The sequence below is a fragment of the Lemur catta genome, chromosome 3 (genome assembly GCF_020740605.2).
Source record: "Lemur catta isolate mLemCat1 chromosome 3, mLemCat1.pri, whole genome shotgun sequence".
Taxonomy (NCBI): Eukaryota; Metazoa; Chordata; class Mammalia; order Primates; family Lemuridae; genus Lemur; species Lemur catta.
The window spans coordinates 111270900-111287322 of record NC_059130.1 but is presented as its reverse complement, the minus strand read 5'-3'; positions in this window follow the sequence as shown (position 1 = coordinate 111287322).

Genomic DNA, 16423 nt, shown 5'->3' with positions numbered 1-16423 from the left:
CTCTCACGGAGCCGTTGAACCAGGGTTTCTGGGAAGATGGTGAGACTCGATCCAGCAGGGCAAGGTCTGGGGGTGAGGGCAGCGGGGAGAAGCTCCCAGCCACCTACCCCCCCACGTCCCCTGTCTTGGACACAGGGCTCCTCCTGGAGCCCCTGCTGCTCCCTCTGTAAAATGGGGACAAGGATTCTCCTGGATTAAATGAGGTAAACAGTGGGCAATGCTTTGCAAGCCCAGCGGGCACGGGAATCCCCAGGGTAGCGATGGGGCAGCGGGAAGGACACGGCCCGGGGGAAGGAAGGAGGGGCTTCCCAGGGGAGGCATCTTGCACCTGAGACCCCCAGCGCCTCCCGCAGGGGCAGGCCCGGGCCCCAGGGCTCAGTGCAGACCCGCCACAGCTGCCTTTCCCTCTGCCCCAGAGCTCACAAATATGGAAAATCTGGCAACGAAAGGCCGATCGGGCTGGGTGTAAGGAGGAGGCTGCAGCGGCAGTTCCAGGTCCAGAGGCTCGGGGATGATGAAGCCAGGGAACACGAGTGACTTTCCTCAAGTGGTGCTGAGACCTCTGGAAGCGGGAGGTGATGAGGGGGCTGGTGAGTCCCCACATGTCCTGGGGCCACGTCGTTTCAGGGTCGTGTGTGTGCAGGAGCTGTCCCCACACCAGTGTCAACTGTCTCCAGAGCAAGTCTGTCCTTGCCGTCATCTCTCTATAAGTGGTTTCCTTTTCTAATCGATTTTGCTTCACAAAGCGTTTGATGCAGCTAGAAAAAAAATATTTGCAATCCAAAAGACTAATATAAAAAATACAAAATCAGAAGTTCCTATAGTGCGTGTGAACTACTGGTGACATTTCCGAGAAGTTCATACAAACCTTTTGAAAAACCTGGATCAGGCCTCCTGGGACTGGAAAATGCATAACTGTGAGGATGTCACCCCACTTCTCCAAGCCTCAGTTTCCACATCTGGAAGTTGGGGAGAGCAGCCCCTGCTTCGGTGCTGCGCTGTGGGGCGTGAGGATTGAGTGCGCAGAGGCTGGTCCGGCCCTGGACGTGTGGGCAACGTCCCCGCTGAGGCAGGCGTCCACGGAGACGCTTTTGCAGTTCTGCACCTGATTCCTGTTGGAAACGCGTCGCCCAGACAGGCTGCCGGGAGGCGGTGTGGCCTTCGGAGCTGCCCTAAGTCAGAGTCCAGGTGGGAGCCCCTGGAGACGGGACCGGGAGGAGGAGCAGGGCCCGAGGGCGGCGGGCGTGGGCTCTGGGGGGCTCCAGGAGCTGCCGGCAGAGCCTGGGGGATGGGAGGTGGGGGTGACGTGGGGGCCGGGCCTGCTGGGGCTGCCCCCCCAATGGGGAACCAGAGTGGAGGGGAGGGCGAAGAAAGGGCCCACGTTCTCTCAGATCCCCCCAAACCCAGTGGGGAAGACACAAGGTGATCCCCACTTTATAGATGTATAAACTGAGGCCCGTAGAGGCCTCCCAGGCAGCCGTTCACCTGGCCACTCAGGGGAAGCAGTAGCTTTGTGGCATACAACTCCAGCTGTGGCGTGTTGGTTTCATCACAGGCAAAAATTAAAAGAAAAAACCAAACCCTGATCAAATAAAGATTAAAAAACAATATTTTGAAAAAGAAGGAGACTCAGGCCAGAGAGCCGAGGTGCCCAGTCTGGGTGGCACAGCCGGGACACGGCAGGGCTGGGTGGGGATCCCGCAGTCGCCATCGAAGCCCGTGGTCCTTCTCCTGCACCGCGGCCCCTCCCCCGAGTTTATTGGGTCCTTAACGGGCTCTGGGAGACCTGGCACCTGCCGCCCTTTCTGTTCTAATAAAAGGCAGATGCCCTGGGGGTGGGCGGGGGTGGCGTGTGGGGGGCTCTGGCTCGTGGCCACTCTGGGCGACACATTCCTGGGCCCTGACTCACAGGGAAACGTCTTGGTGTCTCCTCAGCACTTTTGGACCCTGCAGCTGTGGCCGCATTCCTTCCCCCGCCCCTTCCCTCCCACCGGCCCCTCCAGCAGGAGCTGCTCTGGGCACCGACCCATCCCGGGGCCGGGGAGACTGAGGCTGCGGAGGGGTGGGTGTGGGATCCCAGCTACCCCCCCGGCAGCACGAGGGACAGCAGAGAACCTGCTCCCATAGGATGTGCTCTTGGCTTAGGACAGTGACTCTCAACCAGGGGTGATTTTGCCTCCCAGGGGACAGTCGGCTATGTCTGGAGACATTTTTGATTGTCACAACTGGTGGCATGTGTGCACCCACTATTGTGTTGGCGTTTAGAGGGTGGAGGCCAGGGCTGCTGCTGAACATTCTCCAGTGAGCAGGACAGACCCCGCAACAGACCACCAGCAGTCGTCCCAGAGCCCCCAGGCCTAGGGCTGGAATAGGGGCTCAGTGTCCCCCATTCCACGTACTCTCCCTAAGCCTCTGGCTGTGGTAGGTCCTTGGCCTGATGCTGAAGCCCTGTGACGACCCAGTTTCAAATCCTGGTGCTCAGGGACCCCTCTTCAGTCCAGTGTGGGAGACAGACAGGGCCCTGTCTCCGTCTCAACCACACAGCAAGGGGACTTTAAAGGAGCCAGAGGTGCCGCGTGTCTTATGCTTGGAGGACAGACCCAAGATATCAGGGAAAGAGCAGTAGACAAGGAGTCTGACCAGCTGGGGACACTCGGACAGGCTGTGTCCCCGCTTTGGGCCTGGCCAGGGCTGAGCTGAAGTCTTTAACTCTAAGGGCTGAGCTCTGGCAGTCTAGGACCGCAGCCGCGATGCCCCCACAGCCGGAGGGCCTGGGTGCACCAGTGCAGGGCTGGGGCAAATCGGGCCTGTCGCCTGTGTTTGTAAAAAAGTTTTCGTGCTGTCTGTGGCTACATGGACAGAGACCGTCTGGCCCTCACGTCCTAAAATATTTTCTATCTGGCCTTTGCAGGAAAAGTTCGCCGAGCCCGGCACTAACGAAGGATCTCAGGCATAGGTCATCGGCCAGTTGGGGGCCCAAGGCAGGAAAGGCGTTTATCTGGGCGGGGAGGTGGGAAGGCAGGCGTGTATTAAGGGACGTTCCTTCACATTCCTCCGTTTCCCTGTTGTGCGTGGCAGTGGCTGTACCTGCCTGGCGGGGTCGTGCCGAGGCCCAGCGCGGTGGCGGGTGAGGAGAGAAAGTCTCGTGCCCGGGCCAGGCCGGCTGAGCTGGGTTATTTATGGGTTTCCGTCGGGAGGGGGGCTGCAGGCCGCGGGCCGTGTCTGACCTGATTCTTACACTTACAGGAAATTAGAGCCCTTGGAAGCAGGTGCGCTGGTGATCCCCACACTCGGGTGGCCGAGAGGGTGATGTGGCTGAGGCCACGCCGGGGGTGGGGGCGGGGCTGGCCCAGGCTGAGGGCTGGAGGAGGGGCCGGTCCAGAGGGGACAGGGCTCCCGCCCCACCTCCCCGCAGTCGTAGGGGAGAAGGGGCGTCATGGCCGCTATCGTGTGCTGGTCCTCGCTCTGTGTCTTGCTTGTTTGCACAATTAATCCTGACAACATGCCTCTGAGTGAGATGATTACCCCCATTTTACAGATGGGGAAACTGAGGCTCAGTGAGGTTTGCTCACTTCCTCGTGAGCACAGAGCAGGCGTCAGAGTCAGGATTTGAACCCAGGAAGGGCTGTTTACTTCCAATTCTCATATCTTCTTATCCATATTAGACACCTTTGGGCGATGAGAAGGTCTCCAGAGAAATTCCAGAATGTTCTGTGTGTTCTGGCAGTTACCTGCTGAGGTGGTGGTGGGCATGTAGCACGGGGGAGGGGTGGGGGTCCACGGTGGGGTAGAGTCAGGGTGTGTGGCTTTCGGGTCCCATTCTGTCGGAGTGGCTGGCGTCTGTGATGAGCAGCGGTGTGGGTTTCGGGGGCTGGTCGTAGGGCAGGGGTTGCCAGTGTCTGCAGTCACAGGGCAGGAGCCTGGGAGGAGGGGTGCGGTCTGCCCTGAGGCCAGGTGGGTGGAGGTGGCAGGCAAGCTGTGTGTGCCCAGGGCCGTGGGTGACACTGTCTTTGGTTTATAAGAACGTGTGGGGGTGTGAATGGGTGTGAGTGTGAGACAGGGTGGGTGTGACTGACTGAATAGTTCAATGTTCTGAAGGGGGGGCGGGTCAGGCTTGCTGAGCCCCGAAATGTCTTCAATTTTGGGATCGTTCTTGATGAAAATTACAAAAATTAAAGAGTCTTTAAAATGAGAAAAGAAATCACAACAAATTACACAATGTTAAGCTGACAAATGCTGCAAACATTACCAAATCCAGAAAAATACCACGCTATTTTCATTAATTAACTCCCTGGCACACCTCGATACTACTGACTTCCTTTCCTTTTCTTGGCTTTGACCATGGTGTGAACACATCGCTGGGGCCCCCCCGGGCCGTGGGAGGAGGCTGCAGCTTGAGCCTGGGGGTGTGAGTCTGTGCAGCGGCTTCGCGGGCACGAGTGTGAGAATGGGACCAGAGTGTGAGAATGGGACCAGACGTGTGGCTGATTCACGTGAGAGAGAGACGGAGAGCAAGGCCATTACAGCAGACGGGCTCAATGAATGTTTGTTGAATGAATAAAGAAGAGTAGTGCATGTGTGTGTCAGTGTGTGGGGGTAGAACATGCATGCTTAAGCATGTGCACACGTGTGAATGCGTTAGTCCGTGAGGAAAGAGTGTGTGTGAGTCTGCGTGAGCCCTCGGGTGTCTCTTCTTTGGCCTCCCCTCCCTGCCTGTTCCTCCACCCCCACCCCGCACCCTGCCCAGAGGCAGATGGGCACAGACACGCCATGGCATTCGGGGCAGGCCTTGTGGGGACAGGCTCGGTGCGCGGAATTCACAGCTCCTTCCCTGGCCCCACCTCCCTTCCTCCCACTGTTGAAATGTTGGTAATTCAATCCACGGAGAAGCTCGGTGTCCTGAGGAGAGGCTGGCCCTGGGCGTGAGCGCGTGCGTGCATGTGCAGGAGAGAGAGGAGACACTTGCATGGCATCTGCGCCCACGAGCTCCCAACAGGGAGCGCTGCCCGTGCCCTTCCTGAGCATACGGGGAGCTGGGGGCTCCGGGTGGGGAGGGCAGTGTCTGAGCAATTAGTGGCAGCAGGTTGGGACCCAAATTCTGCTCTCCCAGGCCAGTGGCTCCGATGTAAGTGACCATTGCCCAGCCCTTGCTGTGGGCGAAGCACTGGGTCTGGCCAGCGGGGGGTTGTGGTTGGATGATAGAACCGTCCCTGAGCTGGAGCTGCTTCTAGAACAGTAGGGCAGCGTGTAAGGGGTGCTGTTTGTGTTGGGCTGAGCACTGGAGAAGCAGACGGGGCCGGACCACGCTGTGCGCACTGCCCGCCTAGGGACCCTGGTTTGCCCCTGTGGGAGCTGGCGGGTAGAGGGAGGGGCGGGGGCAGATCTGAGTTCAGACGGAGAACCTGGCTTCTGCGGGGAGGTGGAGGGGTTGCTGGGGCCCCAGGCCACCAAGCAGGCTAGACCTCAACTGGGCAAGAGGCGGTGGGTCTGATGGGGTGGGGGGCAGGGTTGCCGGGGTGGAGTTGACCCAGACTCTGGCCTTTCTCACCACTCACCCCCTTCACCATGGGCTTTCCCGACAGACGGGTCTTCCCCAGCCCTGTCCAGGAGAGGCCTGCACTTGAGCTTGGAGGAGGACAGGTGGTGCTCAGGCAGCCCTGGCCTCAGGCGGCTTCCTTCCGACTAGCGGGAGGTGGGCATGTCAGAGCCACCCTGGAAGGGAGGCAGCGCTGGGCAGGGGCCAAGGACAAAGACTCCAGAGCCCGGCTGCCTGGGTTCAAACGCTGACCTCTGTGGCTATGTGACTTAACCTCCCTGTGCCCCAGATGTCTCATCAGTGGGACTGACAACGGAAATGACCGAACAGAGTTGTTCTGAGGACTAAATGCGTGTGAGTGCCCGTGCCTGGCGTGCTACTCCGTGCACCGTACGTGTGCTAGCGTTATCCTAATTATAGGAGTCGCACCCAAGATGCGGGATTTCTTCTTACTCGGACGACCTAGGGAGGCTTCTTGCAGAAGGCAGAAGCTGCTACAGCGACAAGAGGGCTGGCTTCTTGGTGACACCAGGGTTGGGATCCCAGCTTGGTCCCTTGACCTGTGTGCCCTGGGTATGTCACGGGCCCTCTCTGAGCCTCAGTTTCTTCCTTGTGAAGAAGGTGAGTATGGTAGAAACGGTCGAGTTGGGAGCACCTCCTGCATTGCACACACGATGCCGGCGCTCAGGCCCACGTTATTACTCGTACTCACCCCGCAGGGAGGCGGGGCTGTGTCAGATAAGGACATGCAGGCCCAGGAAGGGAGGTCACCTGCCTGGACTTACACGGTTTGGAAGGGCAGAGCTGGGATTTGAACCCACGTCTGACTGACTTCAGGTGATCTTAACCTGAAGCTTAGATCCTGGCACCTATTTCTGGTTCAGTAGACAGCCGTCATCATCCACAAAGAGTGAGTGGCGTGGAGCTGGCCCTAGTCTGCAGGAGCAGAGAGGTTAGGCAAGCCCAGGAGAGGCACAAGTTGAGCAAAGGCAGGGCTGGTAAAGGGTCTTGCTCCCTGACGGCCTGTGCCTTCTACCTGCTCCTGTACTTATGCCCCCAGAGAACAAAGCTGCATGCTGCCAGGGGTCTTTGGGAGGCCTGGAACTTTAGGTCAAGGCCAAGGTAGAAACATGAAACTCACAGTAGGCCCTGCTCAAACTCTACCCTGCAGAAGGAAGACCCCAGGGCCTGTGAGAGCTGCTCACCCCCCGAGACTCCCTCCCTCCGCCCCTTCCCTGACCTGCTCTGGGCAGACCTCGTCACCTGGGCCTTTGCTCTCTGGCTTCTGGTTGGCTCGGGCCAGGGGGAGGGCCATGGCTGAAGGGGTCGTGGGATTTATTTTCCTGCTACTTCTCTGCTGAGTCGCGTGGGCCAGCTCCATCCCTCTGCAGTTCTCGCTGTAGCCCCTCTCAGGGTTCTAGTGACTGCTCCCTCCCCTCGGCCTCCAGGCTTGGAGGTGGTTGCAGCTCCCCACTGTCACCAGCCCCTGGGTGCGGCAACCGCACCGTTGCTCCTTGGTTTCCCTTAGCCCCACCCACACCACTGCAGATCCCCTTCCTGTGAGTCTGTTTCCTGCTGGGACCCTGAGCCATCTCCCCCAGCCTGTCCCCAGCTACCCTTCCCTTCACTCTCTCCTCTGGCTGGGGCCCTGTCCGCCCTTAGCTGGGCTGAGGAATGTCACTTTCAAGTTCTCAGAGGGCCCAGGAGCTCACGGAAGGAAAGCTCCAGAGTCACTTCGACCAACGTGGAACTCAGCAGCTGCAGAGTTGGGTAAATGAGGTCTGGCAGGCTGGGCGGCTGCTCTGACCCAGAGCTGCGGGCAAGGCCTTCGCTCCTGTCCAGCCAGTCTGGTCTGGCCACATCCTGAGCCTGCTGATGTGCTGGTGTCTGCAACTCTCTGGGGTCTTCTGGGCCCCCGCTGGGCCTTTGCCCTACCGAGAGGCTAAATAAGCCCCTCACGGCAGCACCGAGGCTCGGGCCTCTGCGGCTTCTCCTGAGGGTGCAGTGAGGATGCCTCTTCCATGAGGTCAGGAAGTTCTTCCCACATCCAGCCACCTCTTCTCCTGCTTTCTGTCCATTTCACGGGGTTCCTCTCGGCCACCCCCAACCACTTCCAAGGTACAAGAACACACCGGCTGCTGTGCGAAGACTGTGGTGGGCAAGGGCGGAAGGGGCCAGCCAGGAGGCCACCGGCATAGTCCAGACAGGAGAGGACAGTGGCCTGGACCAGGTGGTGGTGGTGCAGGTGGAGAGAACTGGCTGGACTCCAGAAATGCTCCCATTTCAGTGCCCACACTCCGTGCAGGAAACACCATAGAATGCCTTGGTCGACTGAGGCCCTTGAATTTGGGTTCAGACATTTTGCATGCTGTCCCTGTGAGGTGGCCCGTGCATTATTCCCTTTAGCTGGGTGGGCCAGAGAAAGCGGGGAGGGGACAGCCACGTCTTGTCAGTCAGCACCTGTTTACTGATGCAGCGTGGCTCTCTGCGGGCAGCGTCCTGAGTGTCCCGGAGCCCTGCTGCTGCCGGCTCCTTGGATGGTCACAGCTTCCATGTGACACCTCCTCCTCCACCCCGATCTTCCTAATAAAAATACCTGCAGCTTTTGCTTTCTTCCCACAAGATCTCAAGAGCGTGCTCAGTGCCTGGCACAGAGTCGGAAGTGACTGAGCTCCCACCCTGTTCTAGGCATGCGTCACCTCCTTGACTCTTCCTCCACCCGGAGAGGTTGAGGTGCTCTTAGGGCCGTGTTTCTGGGAAGGACACAGAGGCACGGGGGCACGAGGACCCCACGCTGGGCAGTGGCAGGGCTGGGGTTTGAACCCAGGCTTGCCTGACCCTCAGCCTTGCCCCGTCCTCTCGGGGACTGCACCCTCCTCCCGCCCTCTCCTCCTCCCCCGCCACCAAGCAGGGCTGAGCCAGACTGGGGTTCCAAAGACCTTCCTCCTTCTCAGTCCAGAGATAAATATTTGTTTCTCCCAGTGTAAATACCCCTTCGTGTTTAATGAGGCGATCCCGGGGCCATTTCCTGGCACGGCTCAGTGCCTGGAAGTCTCTCTTGCTCTGGGAGGAACAGGCCTGGCGGGAGAGCGGATAACAAGGGGCTCAGGACCTCTCGGGGATCCCTCCCACCTACAGATGAGGAAACTGCAGCTCAGAGAGGGCACCTGACCCACCCAAGGTCACACAGCCAGAATTCAAACCCAGCCCTTGGCTCTGCCGCCTTTGCACCGGGGTTTCTCGTGACTTCTCGTTGCTCCTGGACGCTTCTCTGCCCTCCCAGCGGCTGTGCTGTGACAGTGGGCGGGTGAGCACTGAGGCTCTGCCCTTCCCCCCTCCCTTGGCATCTCCGGTCAATATGGCACTCACAGCCCCCCGGGCACGGACCCCCTCCTGCCATCCCCACTTAAAGTGATACTTTAATAAATTATGCTTTTATGTTATTACACGTGGAGCTATAAAAGCAGAGAGTGTGCGGCGGGGCTGAGGTAAGGCACCCGCGACTTTGCAATTTCCTGGTCTGGCCTGGCTCTGCTCCGCCGTGAGTTTTTCATTAATGTGCACAGGTGACGCCACAGGGGCAGCCGCGGGCCAGGGATGCTCCCACGCGGCACGGCCCCTCCCGGGCCTCACCGGGCTGGACTGGGGATGGTGCATGGGTTTACCCCACAGGGATTAGAAGTGACATTGCGCTGGGCTCAGGATCAAGCTCTGGGTTCAAACAGCGAGTGGTAAGAGACCCTCTGCGTCCGGAGGAAGGAGGGGCGTCTGCTGGCCTGGGCCAGACCCTGGGCCAGGCGTTTGACACACATGACCTCATTTCATCCTCAGAAAGCCATGAGCTTGGCATTAGCAGCCCCGCTTGACAGATGAGGACGGTGGGGCTGTGCTAACAGGTGGTAGTGTTGGCCTTGAACCCGGCCAATCTGATCCTAGAACCGTGTTTGTAAGTGCTGGGCTGGCCTCATTTATTTGCCTCTCTACCTTCTCTTCCGCCCCAAGTCTGTGGGCCCTTTCCATGGAGTCGCGGTTAGTTACTGGGGCAATGGGCACAATGAACAGAGAAAACAAAAAACAAAACCAAAAATGACTTGGAATCTGTGGGGAATTAAGCCTTCCAGACCCCAGACCTCCCGTGTCCAGAGCTGTCCGTCTTCCCATCTGTGAAATGGGGCTGCCCTGTGTGTTTACCCCAGGGAGGGGCCTGGGGACATCTGCGAGGGCACAGCCGTTGCCTCCTGCCTTGGCAGAAACCACGGCCACCCAGGGAACCCGTGTTTGGTCTCCACCCGTGCTAGCCGCCCCCGTGGACCAGCCAGGCATCAGAGCAACACAGTGAAAATGGGCCCAAAGCAGCCCACAAGGGCTCTGTGTGGTTCTTGAATGATTCTAGAAGGTTCCAGAATGAGAAAGGCAGCAGGGTGGCAGGAACTCTGGACCAGTAAGTGGGCAACCTGGGTACGTTGGCCTGTGAAGTGGGCGCAGGGATCAGCATGGGGGTCAAAGGAGAACAGCGCTCCCAGGCCCAGGCCTAGCCGGCATCAGAGCGCCTCTCGCTCCCCGGCTCTTTTGGGAAATCATCCCGGAGGCGAAGACAAAACCAAAGTTGAAATAAACACTCCACAGTCCCGGGTGAGCGATCTCCTCTCGAGCCGGCTGGCTTCCACGCTGGCCCGAATGCAAACAAGAGGCAGCAGGGGTGGCGTGGGCCCCTCGCTCGGAACCGGGGAGATTAGCTGAGAACTGGAGCCCAGCAGATGTCCCCGCTCTGGTCCTGGTGACTCACTTGCCTCCCCGGTTGAGAGCGGCGTCCAGCCGGGCTGCGCGGTCCTGGTGGGTGGAGAGCGGGACGCGGGGCAGAGGTCAGGGTAAACACCCGTGGGCCGGGCGGGACATGTCCCCTGAGCAGAAGGAAGAGCACTTGGTGGCCTGGGCTGCCCTGGGGACGAGGGGCTGCCAGGGGGGTGGTGAGGACCCGGCGGCAGAGGTGCACTCTTGTCACTTTGGAAGTCGGGGGGATTCCAGCCGGCATCGGGAGGGTCCCAGGCACCAGGCTCTGCTAGACAGACAAGCAAACGTTTTCTGGGAAGGGCCAGAGAGTAAATATTTCAGACTTTACAGGTCGTGCTGTCTCTGTCGTGACGACCATCTCTGACACTGTAGTAAGTCACCATAGACAATATATAAATGAATGAATGTTGCTGTGTCCCAATAAAACTTTATTTACAAACAGGCGGTGGGGCAGTTTGGACCCTGAGCCATAGTTTGCCAACCTCATAGAACTAGGGTGGGGGTTGGGGGTCTCCCAGAAACTTGTGGATTGGAGCGCACTGACCTACCCTCTCACGCACTTGACCCTGCGGCGGTGCCCCTCCACCAGGACAGTTTGTCTCCCCTCCCTGCCTCCCTCCCTTTCCAGCCACTCACTCCATCTCTCTGCTCACACGTCGTTTACTTCGTTCTTTCCACAAATCTCTGATTCGTATTCTAACTCTTTAACTCGTTTGCTCACTAACTCATTCGCTCACTGACTCACTCTCTCTTGAATTCACGCCATCATTTATTCACTCACTTATCCATTTATTCCCCTACTGGAAGCTCAGGGTTCTCGCAGTTAAAATATGGAAATGCTAAAGGAACGGGGGTTGTTTCATCTGGAGAGACTCTGGAAAAAAATATAGGGTCTTGATTATCGTCTCTTAGGCTCTGTTAAATTTCCAGGAAGAAGAGTCTGAGCAGTTCTTCATTATTAATCAAGGCCTGCATTGTTTACGGACCCAAAGCCTCCTCTGTCTGAGGCTCTGCACTCTGCCTACAGCCGCAAAGACGTTGTCCTTGTGCTCTGGGAGCCCCGTTCCAGCCTAACACAAACTGTAAGTGGGTGGGCTGGTCCAGGCAGGGAGCGGAGCCAGGGCGAAGACCAGGAGGTGAGACAGAGTGAAGTATGTTCCAGAAACAGAAATTCACGCGATTGGAGCATGGAGTGTGCACGCTGGTGTGTGCGTGTGCGTGCTGGTGTGCAGCAGGTCGTGAGAAATGGGGCCGGATCCTGAAGAGCCTCGAGTGCCAGGCTGAGGGACTTTGGGGAGCCGTAACAGAGAGCTGTGAGCAGGGGAGGGCGTGGCCAGGCTTGGAATCTAAAAGCATCTGCTTGGCCACCTGCAGAGGATGGGTCATGGGGATGGGGAGGGACATTTCAGCTGGGCCAGGACAGGTAGGCTGGGGCATGTGCAGCGTGGGACTTCTTCTAACTGGAGCCCCTCCCCCCTTGGGCACCTCCCCCAGGGCTTTCCCGCAGGTGGAGGGGTGGTGGAGGCAGTAGCAGTGCCTTCTGGGAGTCTGGCTGCTGGGCAGGGGCAGGGGCGGAAGGGCAGGAGGTGGGGGGACTTGGCTCTCTCCTCTCCCCACCTCCACACACGGTCCTGTCCAGGACTCAGCTTGGCCTCCTGATTGTACCATGCCTGCCTTCTCCCGCCTCCTTGGCTCTGCCCTGGGCTGGGGCTGGGGTCGGCGCTGTCGGTCCTCCTGGGGCCCTCCCATGACTCCCACTGTGCCCTTGTGCCATGGAGAGGAGGCCTCAGCTCTGACACCAGCTTGCTGTGTGACCCTGGGGGAACTCTGCCCCTCTCTGGGCCTCAGTTTCCTTACTCGTAATCACAGTTCTGACCTCACAGGGTTGTCACAAAGGTTACAGAGCACTTAGCTCAGCACGTGCTAGCTATTGTCAAGGGCTCATAAATATTGGTCACTAATTATTGTTATTCATAATGATTATTATTACGTGAATGGAAAAATGAACCAGTGGATGAAGATTGTGCTGCCGGCTTGCAGAATGGAGTGTGGGACGAGGATGGAGGTCCGGGACCTGTCGGGGCCTGCTATGAGTTCAGCCAAAAATAACCGAAGGAAAACAGCACTATTAGCAGCTAACACGAACTGGCCACTTATAAGCGGTGCTGCTGGGACAATTTCCTCACCTCTTTGAACGTCAGTGTTTTGTGAGGTGTGGATGACAGTGAGGCCCACGTCCCAGGCTGCCCTGTGCACTGGATGAGGGCGATGCACTCTCAGGGCTTGTCCTCCATAAATGGTGACTGATATTTTGGTTATTAGAACCAAATCCCTACTGATGTCCTATGGGCCTAGCACATTCGGATCTTCACAATGGTTGCTATGGTTCCCACTCAGCAGGAGAGGAGGCCAAGGCTGGGAGAAGTGCAGTGCTGTGCCCCGGGTCACAGGGCAGGCTGGGGCCAGGGTGGGAGGAGGGGGACATGGGGATCAAGAACCCCAAGGACGAAACACTGACCGCTCCTGCCTGTCCCTGTCTCAGTCTCTGAGTTTCAAGTCCCTCCTGCCACTCCCAGGGACCCCTTGGTCTTTTCCCACACCCACTGGCCTCTCCCTCCTGCCCCACTGGGCTCCTGGTGCCCTGAGTCTGGAAAGTTCCCTGGGCCTGGGAGAGATAAGGGGTGCCTTGCCCTGGCCCCTGGGCAGCACCGGCTGGCGGCCCCTTTGATCACAGACCAGATGGTCCTGCCAGCCCAGCGGCTGGAGGAGCCGGCTGCAGTGATGGGGGCAGGCCCAGGGAGGGGCTGCGCCTGGTATCAGCCACCTGGAGGGGGGACCTCCTGCTGTCACCATGGAAACAGCACCCATCCCTGCAGACAGGAAGCTGCTCCTGAACTGGGGTGGGATAGACAGGCGTGGTAGAGACCCAGCCCCTTTAATCTCCTTGAGGAAGTGGTCCAGGGGGCCGGGTCTGGTGAGGGCCACAGATCTCCTGTCTCCCTGATGAGCGTGGGGGTGGGCACAGCAGGGATGGGCCCCGAACTACACAGTTGCCCAAGTCCTGACTGAGATTAGACTGTGAGAAGAACTTCCCCAGGCCGCTTGGGCTCACCCCCCTGGAGTCCGCGCAGACTCCTTTCCTAGGGTGCAGCCTGGCTGGATGCTTTTGGGCGCTGGCACTCTGCTGTCCCAGGTGGGTGGCAGTGCCAGGGCTTCACAACACTCCTTAGAGCCCCCTGGCCTGCTGTGGGTGCCATGGGAGCCTTGGGGTCCTTGTTCTTGGCTGGGTGACCCCAAGCAAATCACCGTTGGCTTGTGTGTAAATGGGGCTGCACCCTCTTCCTCACGGGCCGGTGTGAGGAGCTAACGAGATGGCCTAGGAGACGAGTTCAGGGCAAGAGTGACACAACACAATGTCACATTCGGTGTCTCCGCCTCCGGAGCCCCGACCCGAGAGCAGCACCAGCACCCGACCCCACGCAGTGCCGGGGACGAGGACCAGGGAATGCCCCCGCTAGATGCCAGCCCCTGAGTGGGCCACCTCCCGCTGCTATCTCTCACTTCACGTTTCCAGCAGCCCTGAAAGGCAGGGCCTGTGATCCCCGTTTTACAAACCAGGAAACTGAGGCTGGGGGCTCCACTGTCCGCATTCGCAGTGTGTCTCGCGCTTTCTGACGTACTCTGTGGGGCCTGGGAATTCAAGCTGGAGGCTCAGCCCAGTTTCTGGAGAAGAACTTGGGGACGCAGACAGAAATTATTCCCTTGGCAGCCCTGCTGGTCCTGGCAGTCAGGGCAGGGGCAGTGGCGTAGGGGGGACACTGGGACCGTCTTAGACCTCAGGCCCTGTTCTATTCCGTCCTCCTCTCTTGGCTCCCAAGCTGGAGGGAGGGGCACCAGGTCATGGGGGCCCCCTCACCCGCTTCCACAGCGCCCTTCCTTCCTCAGTCCACAGCATGGAGCGTCTAGAACATGCCAGGTTCTCTGCTGGGGGCTGGGGATGTAGAGAGGACAGACACAGTTATGCCTTGGAGGAGGACACAGTCCTGTGTGCGTGCGTGTGTGCGTGCGTGAGTGGGCATGCCGGCACACGATGACGCCGGAGTTGTGTGGGTGACGGGGAAGACGGTGGTGCTGACGACAGGTGGTGCCGGAGCAACCCCGGGGGAAGGCTGTGTTGGTGAGGGTGATGGTCTCAGGGATGGTGCTGGTGACCGTGTTGCTGGTGACAGAGTAAAGATGTGCGCAAGGAGCCACAGGCATCTGTCCCTCAACCCTGAGGGCTGCGCCTGGCTCCCTCCTGGCCATGGCAGCTTCCTCTAGGGACAGAGGGAGACAAGGACAACACAGAGAGATGAGGACAGGCAGAGGGCAGTGACAGCCCCGCCAGGAGGTGCCTGAGGCCCCGGAGGGTGTGGAGGAGTTTTCTAACTGGGGAATTGAGGGCAGAGGTGTGGAGGGGACTGAGGCTGGAGTCAGGGTGGGCCTGGGGCTCTCAGTGGCAGCACAAGCAACTCGGAGGCTGCCCCGCCCTGAGGGGCATCCCCTCTGCTCCCTGGCCCCCACCCCCACCTCTCCTGGGAGTCACAGCACCACCCCTCCCCCCAAATAACTGGAATTGTTTGAAAATACCCAGCAAGAATTCGGCTCAGCAGGTTATACTGGTGCAGGGGGAAGCAGCTGAGTGGGGGACGGGGGTGGGGAGGACTCAGTGGGACTTCCTGGGAGAAGGTGAGAGGTCCTGACCTCAGGCCAGGGCCAGTGCCCCAGCGAGCACTGATCCCGGAGCAGATTACAAGGGAGACTCGGAGCCAAATCAGCTTTGAAAAGGAGCTGGTGGAGTTTAACTCCCGGCTCAGTGAGGTCACCTGGAAAAGCCCCGCCCCTGCCTGGGAGGGGTGTGGAGTGGGGGGCGGGGCCGGGGGGAGCTGGGAAAGGGCTCCGTGCAGCGTGTGCAGGGTGATCGGGCACGCACAGGTGCATCGGGGGATGGTTTGTGTGTGCGTGTATGTGGGGGTTTGTGTCTGTGTGTTAGGAGAGGAGAGCGGGCTGCATTTGTCTTTGCCTGTTGCCCTCACCCGCGGTTACCGTGCAGATGCCTGTGCATGGGCTTGGGCGTGTGTGTGTGTGTGTGTGTGTGTGTCCACCTCTGTGTCCTGCACACATACGTGTCTGTGTGTCTATTTCACGTCTGTTCCTATGCATCTCCCTTTCCCCTTCCTCTGCCCGCCCTGCTTTCCTAACCCTCGGCCGCCACTATGTCAACATTCCTTCATTCATTCAGAAAACATTTACTGAGGGTCTGCCACGTGCCAGGCACTGTCACAGGCCTGGGAGATGGAAAGGCAGAGGTGCTGCTCCCGCAGGAGCACGTGTCCTCCTGGGGTGAGACAGACACTGAACAGACAAGCCACGTGGTACTATGCCACGTGGTGACAAGTGCTAGGGGACAAAACGAAGCAGGCTGGGGGAAAAGGGACTGCCAGGCTGGGAGGGCGACTCTCCGCTCCGTGGCCTGTCGGGGAGCCACTGAGAAGACTGAGCAGAGACCTGAAGGACAAGAGGCAGGAGACGTGACAATCTGGGGAGGGTGTCCCAGGGCACAGCAAGTGCCAAGGCCCTGAGATGGGCGCACTTAGCGTGTTCTAGGGACGGCAAGGAGGCCGGTATGGCTGGGGTGGAGTGAACGAGGGGACACTGGGAGGAGAGGAGTCAGCAAAGCCCCTGGGACGCATAGAGCCCTGTGGGGCACGTGGGGGGCCTGGGTTTTTGGTCTGAGTGGCAGTAGGCGGGGGAGGCGTTGCAGACTTTGAGCAGGATCTTTTGGGGGTAAGTGGGGCCTGGAGAAGTGAGGAGGCTGTCACAAGAATCCATTGCGAGGTGGGGGTGGCGTGGAGAGGGAAGAGAGGGCAGGGCAGGGAAGGTACGAGGTAGGAGGTAGAGACACGTTGAGTTTGATGTCACTGTTGGATGTCAGGGGATTTGCTAACCCAAGCCTGCAGCTGGAGATATAAACTTAGGAGCCCTCAGCATTCAGGGAGCAGTTAAAGTCCCGCGGAGCCACACTGTGCATTTGCCTGGGAGTGTTGCTTCTTGTGT